Source organism: Parasteatoda tepidariorum, chromosome X2 (assembly GCF_043381705.1).
Source record: "Parasteatoda tepidariorum isolate YZ-2023 chromosome X2, CAS_Ptep_4.0, whole genome shotgun sequence".
Classification (NCBI taxonomy): domain Eukaryota; kingdom Metazoa; phylum Arthropoda; class Arachnida; order Araneae; family Theridiidae; genus Parasteatoda; species Parasteatoda tepidariorum.
In genome coordinates, this window is record NC_092215.1 from 11,181,596 (window position 1) to 11,199,048 (window position 17,453).

General features: G+C 28.6%; 1 protein-coding gene across 4 annotated transcripts in view; it reads right to left on the reverse strand.

The window, feature by feature from the left end:
- Positions 1-17,453, reverse strand: part of LOC107449143 (glutamate-gated chloride channel-like) — a 337,741-nt gene that overhangs the window by 264,956 nt on the left and 55,332 nt on the right. Inside the window, exon 1 of one of the 4 annotated variants that reach the window (XM_071188007.1) lies at positions 15,708-15,890. The exons of 2 other annotated variants lie outside the window; for them this stretch is intronic. The gene's annotated coding sequence lies outside the window, so the exon portion shown is untranslated. Of the gene's footprint in view, positions 1-15,707; positions 15,891-17,453 lie in introns of those variants that run through there. One more of the 4 variants, XM_071188004.1, reaches the window with a different exon arrangement.

Below are 17,453 nucleotides of genomic sequence, written 5' to 3' on the forward strand. Positions count from 1 at the left end.
ACCATATGAAGAAGCAAAGAAATATATTGAGGCTGACATAAGGTAAAGAAAATGTCATTATCTCTAATGATTGTTGAAAATTTGCTATTAATAGTTTAAACTCCAGCAAAACACAAAATTTATATGGATAACTTTTCCGCGTCTCATGATCTTTTCGTTAGCCTCAAAAGTAGTATCTTCTTAGCAATAGGATCTCTTAGAGAAAATAGAATGGGAAAAAAAATCCCCTTCAAGGTCATCTAAGCTGTTGGGAAAGATAGATCGCAGAATATCCGATCCTACTCTTGACTCAAGAAATGAAATTGCAACTGTTAGTTAGAATGAATAATAGAGTAATATTTGATTAGTACTAATTTTGAAGACACGAACAGAAAGCAGATATACCATCACGTGTTGTTTCTTATAAAAAGTGTAGACTTGTTTGACAATCTCATGGAACATATTATTCTTGACTACAAGGAAAAAATGGTATTCGCTATTGTGCACAAATGCTTTTGAGACAACATTGGTTGCTGCATGGAAACTTACCAAACTTTTTGTGCCTAATCAAACTCTTGCAATCCTCATATTTCATTGACACATTGCAGTAGCTTACCAAGGATTGAGCGTACCTCAAAATATTGCAGGAAGAGGCTAAGGCATTCAACAAAGAAACCCATACTACTTGAAATTACAAACAAATAATATATTAATTAAAAATCCTAATAGAAAACACCGTTGTCAGCTTAAAAACTGTACAAAAAAACTTAAAACTGGGTGCTAAAAATGTAATTTAGGACTTAGCATTGGATGTTTTCTGCCATTTCATGTAAACCAAGAGACTTAATCGAAAAACTTTTAGTAGTGGAATGGACCATCGTCCTATATATATATGACGTCTTGTAAATATTAAACCATTAAAGAAATGGAGAGTTTTTGAATGTTATGTTTAACTTGATGGTTTCATTTGCATGCGATAGAATTTTTTTGAGAAATATGAATTCTTTTTAATGTGGCAAAATATGGATTTAGCTCATAATTTTGTTTCCAAGTAAAATTGTATATTTAAATTTATTTGCGAAACAAGACAAAAAAATTATAGTCTTTTGCTACTCACAAGCTTACAATGAAAAGGCATAAATTTCAGTTGCCATTACGTCAATAATAAATAATAGTGCAGCAATTGTTCATATTCATCAGACACCGCATCTTTTATTATTATTCAATCACGGCTAATTGATGGGTGGTGAGAAAGCTTAGAGAAAGAATTCACTTTTTTATAGATGATTATAGTTAAAACTTTTGAAATATGAACGTATTTCCTTAAGAAGGAACTGCATACTGGCATATTTTTTTAGATTTTTTTGGTTCACTACGATAGAAAGCTCGTTAAATAGGTTATATTTTTTTAATTAATTTTCTTTTCCACAGAACGTCAAATAAGTTGTCAAGATTCACCTTTCCTTTATTCACCGTTTCTTTTTCGTTTTATATGCACCATATCCTCTTGAAGATAAACACTCACATGTAAGAAATAGTTGGCTTCTCAGGATGCAGTTTTTCAGATCCCAGACATTATTGATCTTCATGGGATAGGTAGGCTTTATTTTTTGGCTGTATTATTTTTCGATAACATGCCAATTCTTGGACCTCTTCCCATGCTAATAGCATCTGTTAGCAAGTATACATTGACTGGTATTTAAAATTTGTTGGAGTTGGGACTAGGGTTTTTTGGATGCCCATCAATCCATCCGTTGAAAGTGTTTCTTCGAAAATGACTGATTTAAAAAACTATCCTTGTAAAAGAGTTAGATAGAAAAGTTATAAATGTGACCATGTTTGTTAATTTTAAAAATACTGCCTGATAAGAAGGTTTGATCATATCTCAGGGATTTCCCTATTTTAGCCAAAAGGCAATGCGCACTATAATTATCCGGCATGTTATATGTTTCAACAAACGTACTTCAGTATATCTTGAAGAATCATCAATGATAAAGTAGATTTTACGAGAAAAAGCTTTTGAACAATAGAGCTACAAACATCAGTATAAATCGTAATCCTTTTATCAGTTTCTCTCTCCCGTGGTCGTTTTCCAATTGGTATAGCACTCTAAATTACTGGAGCACATATACAGCAAAATTAAAGGGGAGTCGGAAGCTTCACTTTCATTTGACGTAAAAGCAGTTTCATAATCAGAAACAAAATCACTTATGTATTATCTATTTGGATCACGTTTAGCAAAACAAAGTCAGTTTCTTCTTTTTTCGATAAAAGCCTTTATATTCTTTGAAATAACAGTATAATTTGAACTTTTGACTTTTCTAACATGAATTAATTGTCCATTTGAATATGGTACATTAAGTACATCATTCAGTGTTATGGTCACTCCATTTGATGATTTTCCGTGAAATTTTTCAACAACTTTGATTCCAAGATAAGTTGTTTTAGTTACAACACTTAATAAGTAGTTCCTGAAAATGACACTAAAGATGTTAAATATTGTTTATTCGAAAACATATGGCTAGTGGCTCCAAAATCTACCATGAATTCACTCTCTTTAACATTTCCAGCTACAAAAGATACTGCTGAAAACGTATTTTTTTTTCAATTTCCTCATTGAATTCTCAATGAACTTGCTATTACGCTTCAATGGTCACTCTTACCATACTGCAAATTACCAAATTAATAAATTATGTATATTACCAAATTAATAACATATAAGTTTTTTTCCGTGATACTTAGCTGTATGTCCTTTTAGATTGTAAATATTTATAGAATTTTTTTTTCGAGTTGATGAGCCAAACTCTGTGTTATCATAAACAAATTCTGAATAAACTCTTTTTTTTCCTATAAATTCATTAGTAGTGTATCTAATAGTCACTGTGTATGAGAGTCTAAGGTCAAAATATTATTTGGGTGATTTTCTACTTTATCAAACACTAACATTAACAAATTCCTGAGACATTGACATCGAAATATAAATAACTGTTACGGTTTTGCTTGCTATAACTCCAGTTTCAAGTCTGAAATTAATTTATTTATCTCATAAATTTCACTTCTCATGAACGAAGTATGATCCTTCATAATAGTTGACAGTTTATTTCGAATAAAAATTTTATTCAATGCACGTTTCGTATAATCGGTACGCTTTTATTTATTCCAAAGTTTATGAGCAGTGTTGTCATTTTGAAGCGATGCAAGAACACCATCACTTGACAAAGATATATATATGATGCATACATAAAGATACTTTAAAAATAAGAATAAGGATTAAGCCTTTTTCGCTTTTACAATGTTTGTTTTCAGCTGATTCATTTTCAAAAAATGCTTATATTTCTTTGAGCAGAAAACAACGCGAATACTCGCTTTCTTCTTCAAAAACCACATCATAAATTAAAAGCTAAAGTCGCCAATCTTTCACAGTTCGTCTGGACATATGTGAACAACGCTCTGATGTTGAGAAAAAGGTGAAATAAAATAATCAAGGTCGGAATCAAAAATTATTAAATTGAGTTACAAACGCCAACATACAACATACAAAATACGAAACTTGTTTCGAACCAAACAGAGAAAATATCACATCTATGTATACACTTAAATACAATTATTAAAGTAAAATTGCGGACCTGTTAGAGAGAGCTTTGAAGCAATCAATCATAATTAAATGAATAAATCTGAAAACGAAAACCGAAACATTTAAATACAATGTTTTGATTACGATAATCTAACATAAATAAGTCGCCAAGTTCTATCCGTCCCAAAAATAAAGTGATGTGTTGACTGTAAAGGCTGCTTTAATATGTAACTTTTTAACTTTAATCGGAAACTTAAATCTTTGTGTTTTAAAAACCTAAAACTAAAGATTGAATTTAATAAATGGAACAAAATTAATATCTTTAAGTTAATAATGTCTTGCATACTTCTGCATTTGAAAGCTATTTCTAAGATAACATTTTAATAGATGAGAAATCTACTGAAATTTACATTGGAACATAAAATTTCAAAACATAATAAGTCTACAATAAATGGAAAAAAATGTACATTTATTATTTCTTAATCTAAGAAATTTGATGTGAAAAAACCCTCTTTACACTTTAGGTATGACACTTTAGGTACTTTCCTTGTTGTTGTCCGCAAAAAAGGACAAATATATATTGAAGGCATAAGTAAATCTAAATGACATTTTAGTGGCTAGGAAAGAATGAGCGTCTAGCACTGTCACATGGAAATGAGTGCTATGCCATTTTTTCTATTATTTCCTATTCCCAAAGTTCCAATTAGTGAAATCTTTATTGCACATTTAAGCTGACATTCGCATTCTAGGAGCTTTAATTTTCTACAAAGGTTATTTGACAGTTGTTTATTATTAAATGTAGTATGATCGTTCTTATTTACCAAAACCACTCAGAAACTATTCTTTATCCTTTGAAATTTTCGGAACTAAAAAACAAAATTTTTAGTTAAACAAGATTAAATTGAGCAATAAACCATGACTTTTGAAAACTTCACTTTACACCCTAGTTTTTAGTCCTTCAAGAAATATCACTTTGTATTAATAATTTTTAATTAAAATGTCATAAATTACACGAGGAAGCATATTTGATGTGTAAAAATAAAGATAATTCGAAGAACTTTACATAATTCCTTATGTTGAAGGCAATTTAACTTTCAGTATTTTATTATATTATATTTGAATTTTATTTTATTTTATTCATACAAAGAAGAGTATGAATTTTCATTTAATAACTGCATGATTTTAGTGTTCGTAATCTGTATAAGGAAACTATTTAAAATAACAGTAAAAGATATCAGAATCTATTTAAAGTGTTTGTTCCAAACTTAAAATATTTTAATGTTCACAAAACCTTCACTTTACTTTCTATTTAAAACCTTTATATGCTTGAATACCACTTTACAATTCGAAGCTTAAAAAATCACAATTCAAATTGTTCCGCATTACAGCTAATGCAAACATTTATATAAGCAATTTATATAGATGAAACACACAAGTACAAAAAATCGATCTCAATTAAGTGTAATAAAGTTTATCAAGCTGAAGTGTTCACGTGAACTTGAATAAAATTTGCACAAAATTCCTAAAGGGTTTTAGTTTGAAATTTCTTAGATTTGGAATGTGTACAAAATATACGAACAAATCTTTACTATTTCGGCAAATGACATCAGTTCTTGAAGCACAATTTATCAGTGTAAAAAATATTTTAAATTGCTTTATTTGTAAAATATTTAAGAAATTAATCATATAATTAAAACAAGGAAAAATCAGTATAACATTAAAATTCTTAAAATACAGCATTCTTTAAAGTACAAAACGCATATTTATGAAAGCAGTATTTTGCAAATACTTTTCTGAAATCAATATCTTTTTACATTTCTAAGCTTAAAAATTATCAAAGTTTAAATTTTTACCACTTATAGTTTATGCAAACTCTTGTTCAAGAAATTTATATTGATGAAAAAGAAAAAGACAAGAAATTTATTTGAATTTCTTGTAAAAAGATTTTATCAAGTTGAAAAGTTCACTTTAATGAAGTTTCCACAAAGTTCATTACGAGAAAATGCATATTTCATTCATAACAAGCATCGGGATGGGCTTATAGAACCATTACATTGTGATCAAAGTCTATTACAAATGGCTGCTTGATTAATGACGAACAATTAGATGCTTGTAATTAATTACGCCAGGTCGTGGCCACTCTGATGAAATGTGTCTATTAAATCTCCCTGTTGTGCTGTCATATGTACAGTTACGCTCAATTAAGCATCATTTCGCAAGATAACAAAATGTTTTGAAGTAAATCGTTATTTATCCTGTTTATTATTATTGAACACTTTAAAAGGAATTTTAAAGTATATGATAGTCACATATTATTCTAAAAAGATAACATTTGAATTGCGCATTACGACTATTAAATGCCAATAGTGTAATATTAAGAACGTAAAGCTGTTCCTCAATTAAGCTTCATTTCATAAGATAAAAAATGCCTTTAAGTATCCTTTTTATTAACATAAGCTTAAAACTGGTAATCTAAAAAAAAACTTAAGACTGCTATGATGAGTATATATGATTTGACTTTCAAATTTAAATGGATTCAATGTCTATTAGTGTAAAATCGCGTAAAATCAAGAATATATGAACAATTATGCCCATTTAAGTTTCATTTCAGAGGATAGCAATATGTTTTTAAGTAAATTTTTACTTATCCTTTTTATTACCATTAAATTAAAAATTATCAGTTAAAAAGTCGTAATAAATTCCATGAAGAGTATTTATGATTCTTTAAAGATAATATTTAAAGTAAACTGGAATATATATTTATTAATGTAAACTACATAAGGCACATGTACAGTTATGTCCAATTAAACTTCTTTTCATCAAATAGCAATATGTTGTGAAGTGATTCGCCATTTATCCTGTGTATTTACATTGTTTCAAAATTCATCTGTTTAAAAGTAATTTCAAATTACATAATTAATAGATATAAACAGTTCTAAAAGGGTAACGCATAAATTTAATCGGTATCTTTACTTATTAAATATAAAAACAACATATAACTAAAAACACGTACTGCCATACTAAATTGAGCTTCATTTCATAAGATAACAAAAAAATACTTTAAATAAGCCGTTATTTTAGCTGTTTATTAGTATTGCTTCAAAAATAATTAATTTAAAAAGTATTATAATTTCTATGGTGAAATATACGATTCTGATACTTTAGCATTTAAATTGAAAGGGTTTAATTGAAAGTTGAAGGGGGGGAATTGAAAGGGTTAGTTTTACGAAATTTAAAATCACATAAAACTGAGAACTTTTAAATCATTATTGAAAAAAAGGAAAGATCGTCTTTATTTAGATTTAGCGAAAATTCTTGGGAAATATGGAAAAATTTTTGCTTTTCATATTTTACAAAGAAAATAAATATGAAATGTTTTTGTTACACAGTGTTCTAAAACTAATTAATTTAGATTTAGTTTTCAGATTTATTTTAATTAATATTAGTAGAGTATATTTTAAAGTAAATATTCAATATAAAAGGAATTATTGATGATGATAAAAAAGTCATATTATTAGTATGTGTTTTAGTTCCCTTATGAGAGTTCTCCTTATGAGATGGAATGAAGAGTGCAGAATGTGCACGCTTCGAACAGGTAGTTGCAAAACAGCAGTACTGGAATCTCTACTTAAAGTTGGACTGGTATAAAACATAGGTGTTTCATGTTGTTTTTGCAAAAGTAGCACTTAAAGTTACATATATTTTCTTCTAGCTTTCTGAACGATGCAGTAGTATAACACTTTTTATTCGTTCAAATACTTGCTGAGAAATAATACAATGTATGAAATTTTAACAAAAAAAAATTGACAACTCAAAACTTTAAATTTTCAAACTTTGGACCGCTCCCCATACTAGTTTCTCCCCACATAATATATTGCTTAGTTTAATAATGAAAAGGAAAATATTTCATTTAAAAAATTTTTTCTTAATACATTCCAAATCTTTCACTGCTAGATTATTGTCAGTGACCGGTAAAAATAGTTCCATTCACCAACCATGAGAATAAATTTATGCCCGTAAGGCTAGCATGACCATAAAAATGAAGGTCTGACCGTAAATGTCTTCTCGTAAAATATACGGCCACTAACCGTGTTAACTTTATGCTCGTAAAAATTTATTTCAGGTCAATCACTAATACTGCTTGAGAAACAAGTTTTATTTTTATTTTTTTTTCTAAATAAAGGTGAAATGAAGGACGATGCGAAATTCTAACAGTGCTGCTGTCAGGGAGAGAAAGTCCTGCGTGGCCGTTGTAACCTATGCGAGGTAGGTGTAAGATAGACTATATATACTAAAATACATGCTTACATGCATACTTCTTCATACATACTTCATCATGCATACTTCTTCATGCATGCTTACATGCATACTTCTTACATGCATGATTAAACTGAAATACATGCTTGAACTTCTATTCTTTGGTATCAATAAAGATCGAACCTGGAAACTTTGAGTTCATATCCTGATGCTTTAATCACTTTATTAAAATTAGCAAATTATTCATGAAATATTTTAATAAATTTAAGTAGTTTAAAATTATTATTTTAGTTGAATTACATAAGGAGAAAAATTTTTGCGTTAAGGTGAACAATCACTGCCGCAAAGTTTTAATGAAAAAAGATAGTTATGCTTGACTGAGATTTAAGTTGGTTTGGAAAAGTAACAAACAATAATTAATTGCTCAAAATATGAAAAATATTTATTTTTCCGAAGTAACATTAAAAAAGATAAAAATAAACAATTGGAACAAAGAGCACTCACGCAAATTAAGGGCAATTGCATATGCTTGGGTTATCAATGCTGCAATTTTGCAAGCATCAAGAGCTAAAAAAAAATATTCATTCCTTGAAACACAAAAATTACATTTTTCAAAACATTTATTCTAACAATCCATTTGCAGAGGCAATTTATAAAAATTGCAGAAATTTAAATCTTTATTAAAGAAACAAAATATTATTGGCTAAAACTTAGCGCGCCAAAACAGTTTCAATTTTGTCTCTGGCAAGAATTGATTACTCATAGATATGTCTTTCATCTTCTTATTTTTCCCTAAAAAATATCTCCTGTATACGGAACGACAGAGTTCATTTATTTTTTGTTTTTAAACGCTTCATAGCACGTTCTTCTGGCTATATTCTAGGAGAAAAAGGGAGAAATACATTTCTCCTTCACACATTTCCTTTTGTGAGCTACGTTCACTGAAAACTGATTGACTCAATTACTCAGAAAACTTGGGAAGCTGTTGACGCTGATAGATGGAATCCCTCCCATTTTCGAGCCATCGGTTTAATGAAGTGGAAAATACCCCCTTTTTTGACCCCCCCTCCTTATCTCGCTACAGCTCACTTTAGATAACATAGCCAGTAATTTTCATTCTTTTCTTGTTATTTCATAGGCTCTGCCACATTGATGAGCTTAGCAGAAAACTTTGAGCTCAAAAGAAGTTTCATCTCTCTCCCTAACCAGCTTCAACGAAAAATTCTACTTAAATTTATTATTCAGAAAACAACGCAGAAACTAAGCAGAAGGTAAGAAAAAGCTACGAATGATGTTTAGAAAATGTTTGAAGCGATTGAACTAGGTCATGCTTATTTAATTGCTTTATTGAGTGATTCATAATTTATAAGATTCAGTTAATTTCAACTTTTTGAGAAAAAAAAAGATGCAATGATAATGAAATATTTACTGTAGATTCTCTTTATTTTAATAAATAGTGACGCCTCTTGAAATATTTATTACAACTACAAAACAAAGCACAACAAAAAACAAGCAAAAGTACTTTTTTTATTAGAAAAGTACTTTTTTTATTAGAAACGTACTTTTTTTTAGTAGTCTAAAGTATCGTTTAGAGAAAATTAGACAAACTCTGTTAATAAAATGTGCATTTATAGCTATTTCCAATTTGCTGTTAATCTGTTTTTTACAATAACTGGACAAGTTTATTCTTGTCATCGCAGTTATTTGGATAAATATGGGAAATTCTATGAAAGTGGAAATATTTATGTTCGAAACCGTTATCTTCGTTAGGTATTGTTAAACTAAAATGACTTGTTTTATTTACAATTTTATTAATTTATTGCTATATTTGTCTAAAACTATTGAAAATTGCCTTCATTATTCTCGAAATTTCTTTTTTCAGTGAAATGTAGGGAAAATAACTTGTTCCATGCCTATATCTGGTATGTTCTAGGAAATTTAAACAAAAAATAAAATTAAATAATTTTATTTAATAACTATATATATTATCTGAAAAAGTAAAAATTTCAAAGGCGATGATTTATGAACGTATCGTAACTTTTCAAAACTTATTGTTTTGTTTGAATTAACAACTTGCTGTTGTTAGAAGACATTTTGATTACCTTGTAAGATTACATCATTTTCAAGTTTTGTGTGTTTAAATTTTGTTATTAATTCTGCTTAAAAAATGAAAAAAACTTAGTTTAATTTGAATTGTGTACAAATGCTTAAAAATGCAAGATTTTAAGAGATCACAAGCAAGTTAGCATTAAATATTGCGTGTTGAGAACACGAAAATGATTGGTTTCTTATCCACTTACTCTTTATACCATATACCATTACTCTTTATACCATAAAAATTAGAGGGGCTCGAGAAAAAAAAATTTTTTTGAATATCGAAGCACTTTAGTGCGTAAATGTCTATTGTAATAATAGATCTAAAAATAAATTTAAAATCAATTAATATCTTCCGCTCATGCATCGGACTTTATATTTCAAAAAAAAAATCAAGCTTTTTTTAAAAGTTGGCTAACACATTTGAAATACACGCTTTTGTTTCTCAGCGTGTTTCATGATTTGAATAACCTAAATAAATTAAATTAAATTTTGATTAATAGTTTCCTTTTTCGTTACTTTAAAACTGAAGTTTACTTGAGTGTCGTAATTTTCACTTTTCTTCTTATGTTGGATCAGAAACTGACCATGTAGAAACTATTCCAAGTCAAGTTTCTCCGGTTCGCCTCTCATCCAATTTTTAATATGCTTTTTTCAGTATATTTACAATTTGTAAATAAAATTATCGATGGAGAAAAACTGATTAGTTTACTTCATTGTTTGAGTTCCTTCTTCATATTTACTACATTTGTATACCACATTTCTTAAAGAAATTATGAATTAGTGGTCTAGCCTTTAGAGTCCTCGGATATATCTATCGTTATTTTCATGTTTACATATTTTATTCAAAACCTTTGTCACAATCTTGCCACACCTTTCCACTGCACTTAAGGGAAAGAGAAATTTCAGTATTTCTCTATATGTATTTAATTTCATACCTCCTTAAGTCAAGCAGCATTGGAAAAGGATATAACACAAAAGAATTTCAATTAATTATCTCAAAGTAATTCGAAGGCGTAAAGTTTATTTTTGGTACTACGAAATTTTTAATATTTTTTTTGCTATGAAATGGTTTGTCTGGCTTTTGAGATCCTTTTTGCATAAAATATACAGCAAGTATTGTTGGTTGTCAAGAATTTGTTGTGCCGAGACCAAATTTCAAATTACCAAAGATAAACTTTCAAACATTGATTTAATTCGAACTTTCTGTCATTCTTGTTTATCTTCCTCCAATTTTGCGAGACTTAAGGGAAAATGATATTAAATCACTCAACAATTTTGGTTCCACTGGTATTAAAGCAAAACGAAAATTTCCCTGTCACTTACAGGTGGTTATAAAGTGCATCAAACTTGGAAACATGTGAGCAAGTAATTATAGATAAATATATCGAAGCAACGCTAAGATCTAGTTAAGTTAAGCATTATTTCTCTAAGAAATCAGACTTTAAATGTATAGCAGATATAAAAAATAAACTTTAACATTACAGCATATCTGTAAATATAGTGCAAAAAATGCATCAAAAAATGGGATGGTTTGTTGATGGTTGGAACTCGAAGCGATACCATTTACACTGTTCTGATGNTTCTCTCAACTCAATCTTCTAGCATTCAGGTGTTCACTCAAGTATTATAGTTATAATGGGTTTTGCAAAAATGAATTTTTGAATCACATAGTTACAGTCTAGTAAAAGAAGTAAAAACTAAAGGAAGATAGTTCTCATTGTTACAATTTTAAGTTATGTCTAAGTGTTGATAGGTTACTGGGTTACAAAGTTACATTGAGAGTTAAATTGTTAAAATTAAATAAATTATTGTTACGAGAGGTTTGCTGCTCGGTTTCTTATTTTCAATTCTTTTGCAGGTCTTCAATTTAGTCAGGTTATTTAAGTCTGAAAGAGAGGGGTAGTGTCTGATTAATCTTATTTAATATTTCTATTGCAGAATCCATCAGAGTTTAGACATAAATAACAGCATTTAAAGAACAAGACAATCACAGGATATTACATCACAACATTTAATAGTTAGTCACAGCACAGATTTTTTAAGATTTATTTTCTTTGCATATGACATAAATGAGCTCACGGCCAACTGCTTGATCGGCAGGTGCACTGCCTACAGTAGAACTTAGTTGCAGAACTGTGGTGAACAATAATTTTGTACAAAATAAGAGGTAAACAGCAGAGCAACAATTTTGTGCTTTTGTATAAACAACTGAAGTTTATTTAAAAATGATAAAAGATTTCGCTTTTGTAAGAAATAATAAGTCTGCGTATAGTTCATTTTGTAAATATACATCTTTAACATTAGCTGATAATTGTCTTTGCCAGGTCCTGTGAATGTGCCATTTACATAGCAAATGTGAAACCTTTTCAAAAATCGTATTGAATGGATCAGCTGTAACTTTATTATTAGTCATTATACAATTACAATTTAGGTTTGGAATTTTAGATTTAAGAGAAAGAAATACTTAATGGTTTCTGCATCTAAACTGCTAGTAATAAAATGTGCAACTGGATAACTATGTCCAAACTCTGTAACTGAAGTTTATCTAAAAATATGATAAATATTTGTGTTATGAATTAAGCTGAAGAGAGTTTACTACATCATCAAGTAAAATTTAAATAAAACATTAAAGAAGAAAACCCATATTTCTTTTAGACTGCTCTTATACCTCACAACTTGCAAACTTAATTCTTTATTCTGATCTTTTAGAACAGACACATTTACAGACTGATGGCAGAAATAACTAACTTTTTGAAAAATTAACATAAGATACTAACTTAACTTTCTGATACAAGAACAATGTTAACCTTAAAGGAGAAAAAATAAATCTTCAAAAAATAACTAAAGCATCACACCAATATTAGCAAAAATATGGTTTAATAACACAAGCCTGTGAAATTGAAGTTTTTGAAAAATACAAGAGAAGTTATTGTTGATTTATATGTTATTTGATGTGCTGATTTCGAAAATGACCTTCATTTTTCCTAATCACATTAGGATTTTTTGTAAAATCGATATTAATGTTTTAACTAAAATCCTATTTGGAAAGGAATTTTCTCAAACAATTTTTCAAGTACCAGCCAATAACTGCTCTCTTCATTCATTTTGATCTATGTAAAATTTAATCTTGTGAAAGAAAATTGATTTTTGAGCTATCAGCTAATTTTTTATAGGTTAAAATGAATAAAAAATACTGTTACCAGACTGCACAAGTTACCTCTGGTCGAGAGAAAAAAAATAAGTTCCTTGCGTTTAAACTTTTTACATCAGTTTCTGGAAGAAAATCACCAACATACCATTTTAATTTTTTTTTTAAATAGTAAGATAGCTTATGTAAAATTGACGATTGACCAAGAATAGCAAATATTGTGTATGTGTACATGAAAGTTTGAAACAAATACAAAACAAGCAAAAAACGTATTGGTAGTTTAAACGTAACGTAAAAAAGAGAAAAATTTCTATTTAAGGATATACTCGTTTTCCTCTGAGACTTATTTTTGATGATCTTCTTTTATGCTAAATCTCAGATCTATCCCGAGCTATCATCTAACAGTAGTCGGCGAGCATGTTCTTGTCCCATCTTCCTTGATATTTACGCTTCATATCTCTGATATCTTGATAGGACCTTTCTTGTTCTTCGCTGACTGCTCCTAAATTATCGGGTAAAAAGTCCACATGTGAGCAAAGGAAATGTATTTTTACCCTCATGAAGCTACCCAAAGTTTTAAATTTGTCCAGTATTTTCATTACAATTTCCTAATAATCAGGATCTTTGTAATTACCCAGAAATTTACTGACGGCATCTTTGAAAGCAACCCAAGATTCTTTTTCCGTTGCTGTCGTGTCTCAAATTCTTTATACTTCATGAGTTTGCGGATATTTGGACCAACAAAGATTCCTTCGTTCAACTTGGCTTGGGATAAACCTGAAAACTTTTCGCACAGGTATTTGAAACAATCGCCATCTTTTGGAACAGCCTTGACAAACTGCTTTATTACACCTAATTTTATATGTAACGGAGGTAACAATACTTTTTGTCTAATAAACTAAGCTGTTTCAAATAACATTCTTGGTGCCTGGGTCAAGATTTTGTCTTTTCAGTCATTATTTTTTTTTTACCCAATGTTGAGTCTTGTCACAGCAAATGAAACATGGGAACTTTGTAAATCCACCTTGTTGACCAAGAAGCATGGAGATAACTTTCAAATCACAGGAGATGGTCCTACTGTGATCGATGTATTTTAGTTTCTCCAGGACGAATGCCAGGTTTTCATAGCATTCTTTTAAATATACTGAGTGTCCAACCGGTACAGATGCCTTTAACATTACAGCATATCTGTAAATATAGTGCAAAAAATGCATCAAAAAATGGGATGGTTTGTTGATGGTTGGAACTCGAAGCGATACCATTTACACTGTTCTGATGTGGTAGAATGTGAGAAGTAAATTGCGAAACATTGGTTTTTTCTCTGAAATATTTAATAAATGCAAAAAAAATAAATAAATAGATTATTGATCAGAGTTTAATTTGCATTGGTTATTCAAGCAAACTGAAAAAAAAAGTATTTATTACAAACGTTTAGCCCACTTAATTTTCTTTCAAAAACGCGTGATTTTTTTAAAGTTTTTATTAATCTTAAGTATAATGAGTGAATGAAAATATCACCCGCTTTCGAAAATTTAATGCTGTTTTCATTCTTGGCACATTTGCCCTTGCAACTTCTCCTTGCAACAATTCAGAAATTTATTCTTTTGACTTTTCCTAATAAACATGTCACAATATGAGATATGATTCAAGAGAATGATGAATATAGATCAGAATATTTTTATCAAATATGTACTGATATGAATGGAAAAGTGCGAATAACTTCAAATTTCACTTTAAAATCTATCTATAATAAAGCAAAAAATTCCTATCATCAGTCTTTCAGGAAATTTTCACCAACTCATACTTCTCACGGCAATAACTCAAAATCTATTCAATACAACTGAGTGAAATTTTGTACACTACTAGAAAGCTGTTTATAAAGCATTCCTGTATCGAAACGTTATGAATGCGGTAGTTAGTTTTTGAGTAATTTTACGTTAAATTTGATGACTGTTTTTAACTCCGTGGTTTAAAGGTGACAAACAGGGTAATAACAATTTTTTTTAGAAAAAGAATCTCATATGCTTGTAAATGTGTAGTGTGAATTATTTTTTTTTTAAATTTTGAATTAGTTTTGGAATTAAATAGTTTATCTGGACGGTTTTTAGTATTTTTATATATAAAAAAAGCTAGTAGCAGAAAAAGAAGTATGATTTAGGAAAAAAAATGTAGATCTTTCTGAAAATTTTGAATTAGTTTCGGAATGATTAATGAGTTCACTGCTCCCTTACAAATTTTTGCTTTAAGTTTTAGAAAAAAAAAACATTAATTAATCTATGTTGTTCATTTAAGGAGAGAGGGACACACGCGTAAATTCGGAATATTTTTTTCTCAGGATGCATCTTTTTCCGTTCTGGGCTAATTGTATGTTTATTTTTATAATTCAGAAAAAGCTTCAAAAATCTTCTACCTTGAACTACCTAAAGATTTATAAAGAAAAAACAATTTGAAATTTTCGAAACTTAATTTACATTGATATAGTTCATATTTCTAAATCATTTTGCACCTGTACTAAAGTAAATCAAAAGTACCGAATAAAAAAAATATTAAAATAAAAAAAAACAAAAAACAATTGATTCAAATCGGGAAAATGAAACTAAATTTTTAAAGAATAATTTCAAATAAGAAAAGCAAATACATGCATGTACTTACCTTACAAACAGTTTAAAAAAATGCAACAATAGTACAAATGAACAAATTCCCTAAACTTTCCAAAAAATGGCAATAAATGAATTACTTAAATATAAATATATCACCAAAATAAATAACTTACTTAAATTAATAAATATTTTATCACTTCTAGAAAACGTAACATTTGAGCTAGATGTATTTATATCAGCTAATAGCAGTATATTGCACTCTTAGAATGAAATAGTTTAATTAACTCTAAACTATCAAATTAAGTATTTCGTGTTACGCATTACCAACCTAAACACTAAGTAGGAAGTATTCATTTCAGCTGGCCTTCATCTATTGTTAACAGAAAGTCGAATTTAGTTTTTTCCATACCAATAAATTTTCTAAATCTGGTACATCCTTTGTTTCGAGACTTAAATTAATTTCCTTTTCAAAAATTGACTATTTGCTTGGTTCAAATTAACTTAAAACTTTAACCCAAATAAATATTTTAGAAATCATTTTTTAACTCACCTAAATTTATTATTAGTTGAATTCCTCTTACATATATATAAAGTCCTTTTTATGCAGAGCATTATCTATAACATTTCCAGATGTTAATTAATTTAGTATTAAAAGTTTATTTTCAAATAAAGAAAATTCAAGCAAAAATTCTGACACTCTCCTTGGGATTAGTGTAAAAAAAGCTCATTATAATTTTTGAAAACCACCATGGATATAAAATAATGAAGGCAATTCTTACAATCCTTGAAATCCTCAAATAAGAACCCAATCAGTTTGTATTATTAGAAAATTTTAGAATGTATTAATATTGGTCTCCATGAAGGACTAAAATAATTGCTGGTTAATTAATTTTTTTCAAAAACTTGGGATTATATTTGAAAACTCGTGTCAAGACAGGCTAATTATCCATTCTCTCCTTCCATTTTTTCCGTGTCTAACAGTGAGGATAATTAATCTTTCAAGAGTTACGTCTGCTTTTCTCAAAAATTCCTGACTTGCATCTGATTATTTTGGAAGAAATTCCTTTAAACTACCCACTTTACATAAAGTAATATATACTGATTGATTAAACGGTTGTTTTTACTGCCTATTTTTAAACACTGGAATATTTTTGTTGCGGTTTACCATTATTTCTTTCTTTAATATAAATTATTTTTTGTATTATTGCTAAGTTTCCTATTACTGACTATCTGATTCATCAATAAATAATTATTTGACAAGTATTTAGCATTTTCTTTTGTATTTTCTTCAGGATGTTTATTTGAGGTTATTTGATTATAAGATTATTTAGTTTTTATAAACTGCCTGCAATTAAAAAGGATAGGAAATGCAGAAATATATTTAATGGTCATATAGATTACGGAAGAAAGAGCAAGTGATTTCATTTAAAGGAAATTAGAATATTGTATTTATAATTATGAGAAAAAGTACAAAATGCTCAGAACTGCAATGGGGCTAAGCACGTCTGAAATATAACACTTTCAAAATGCGAGGAATGCAAATACTAGTAGACATAGTCATATAATCTCTTTGGGTGATGAACCACTATGACGAAGCAAGTTGATAAAAGAAAAAATTATTGATTGTAGTAAATAAGTGTTGACTGTAAACTATATATTTTAGTGTTTTATGTATGATAATTAATTTTGAACCTTTTTTTAATTAAAATTTTGTTGATATTATAACATAATCTCTCTCTCTCTCTCTTTATATATAAATATATATATATATATATATATATCTGGAATATATATTTAT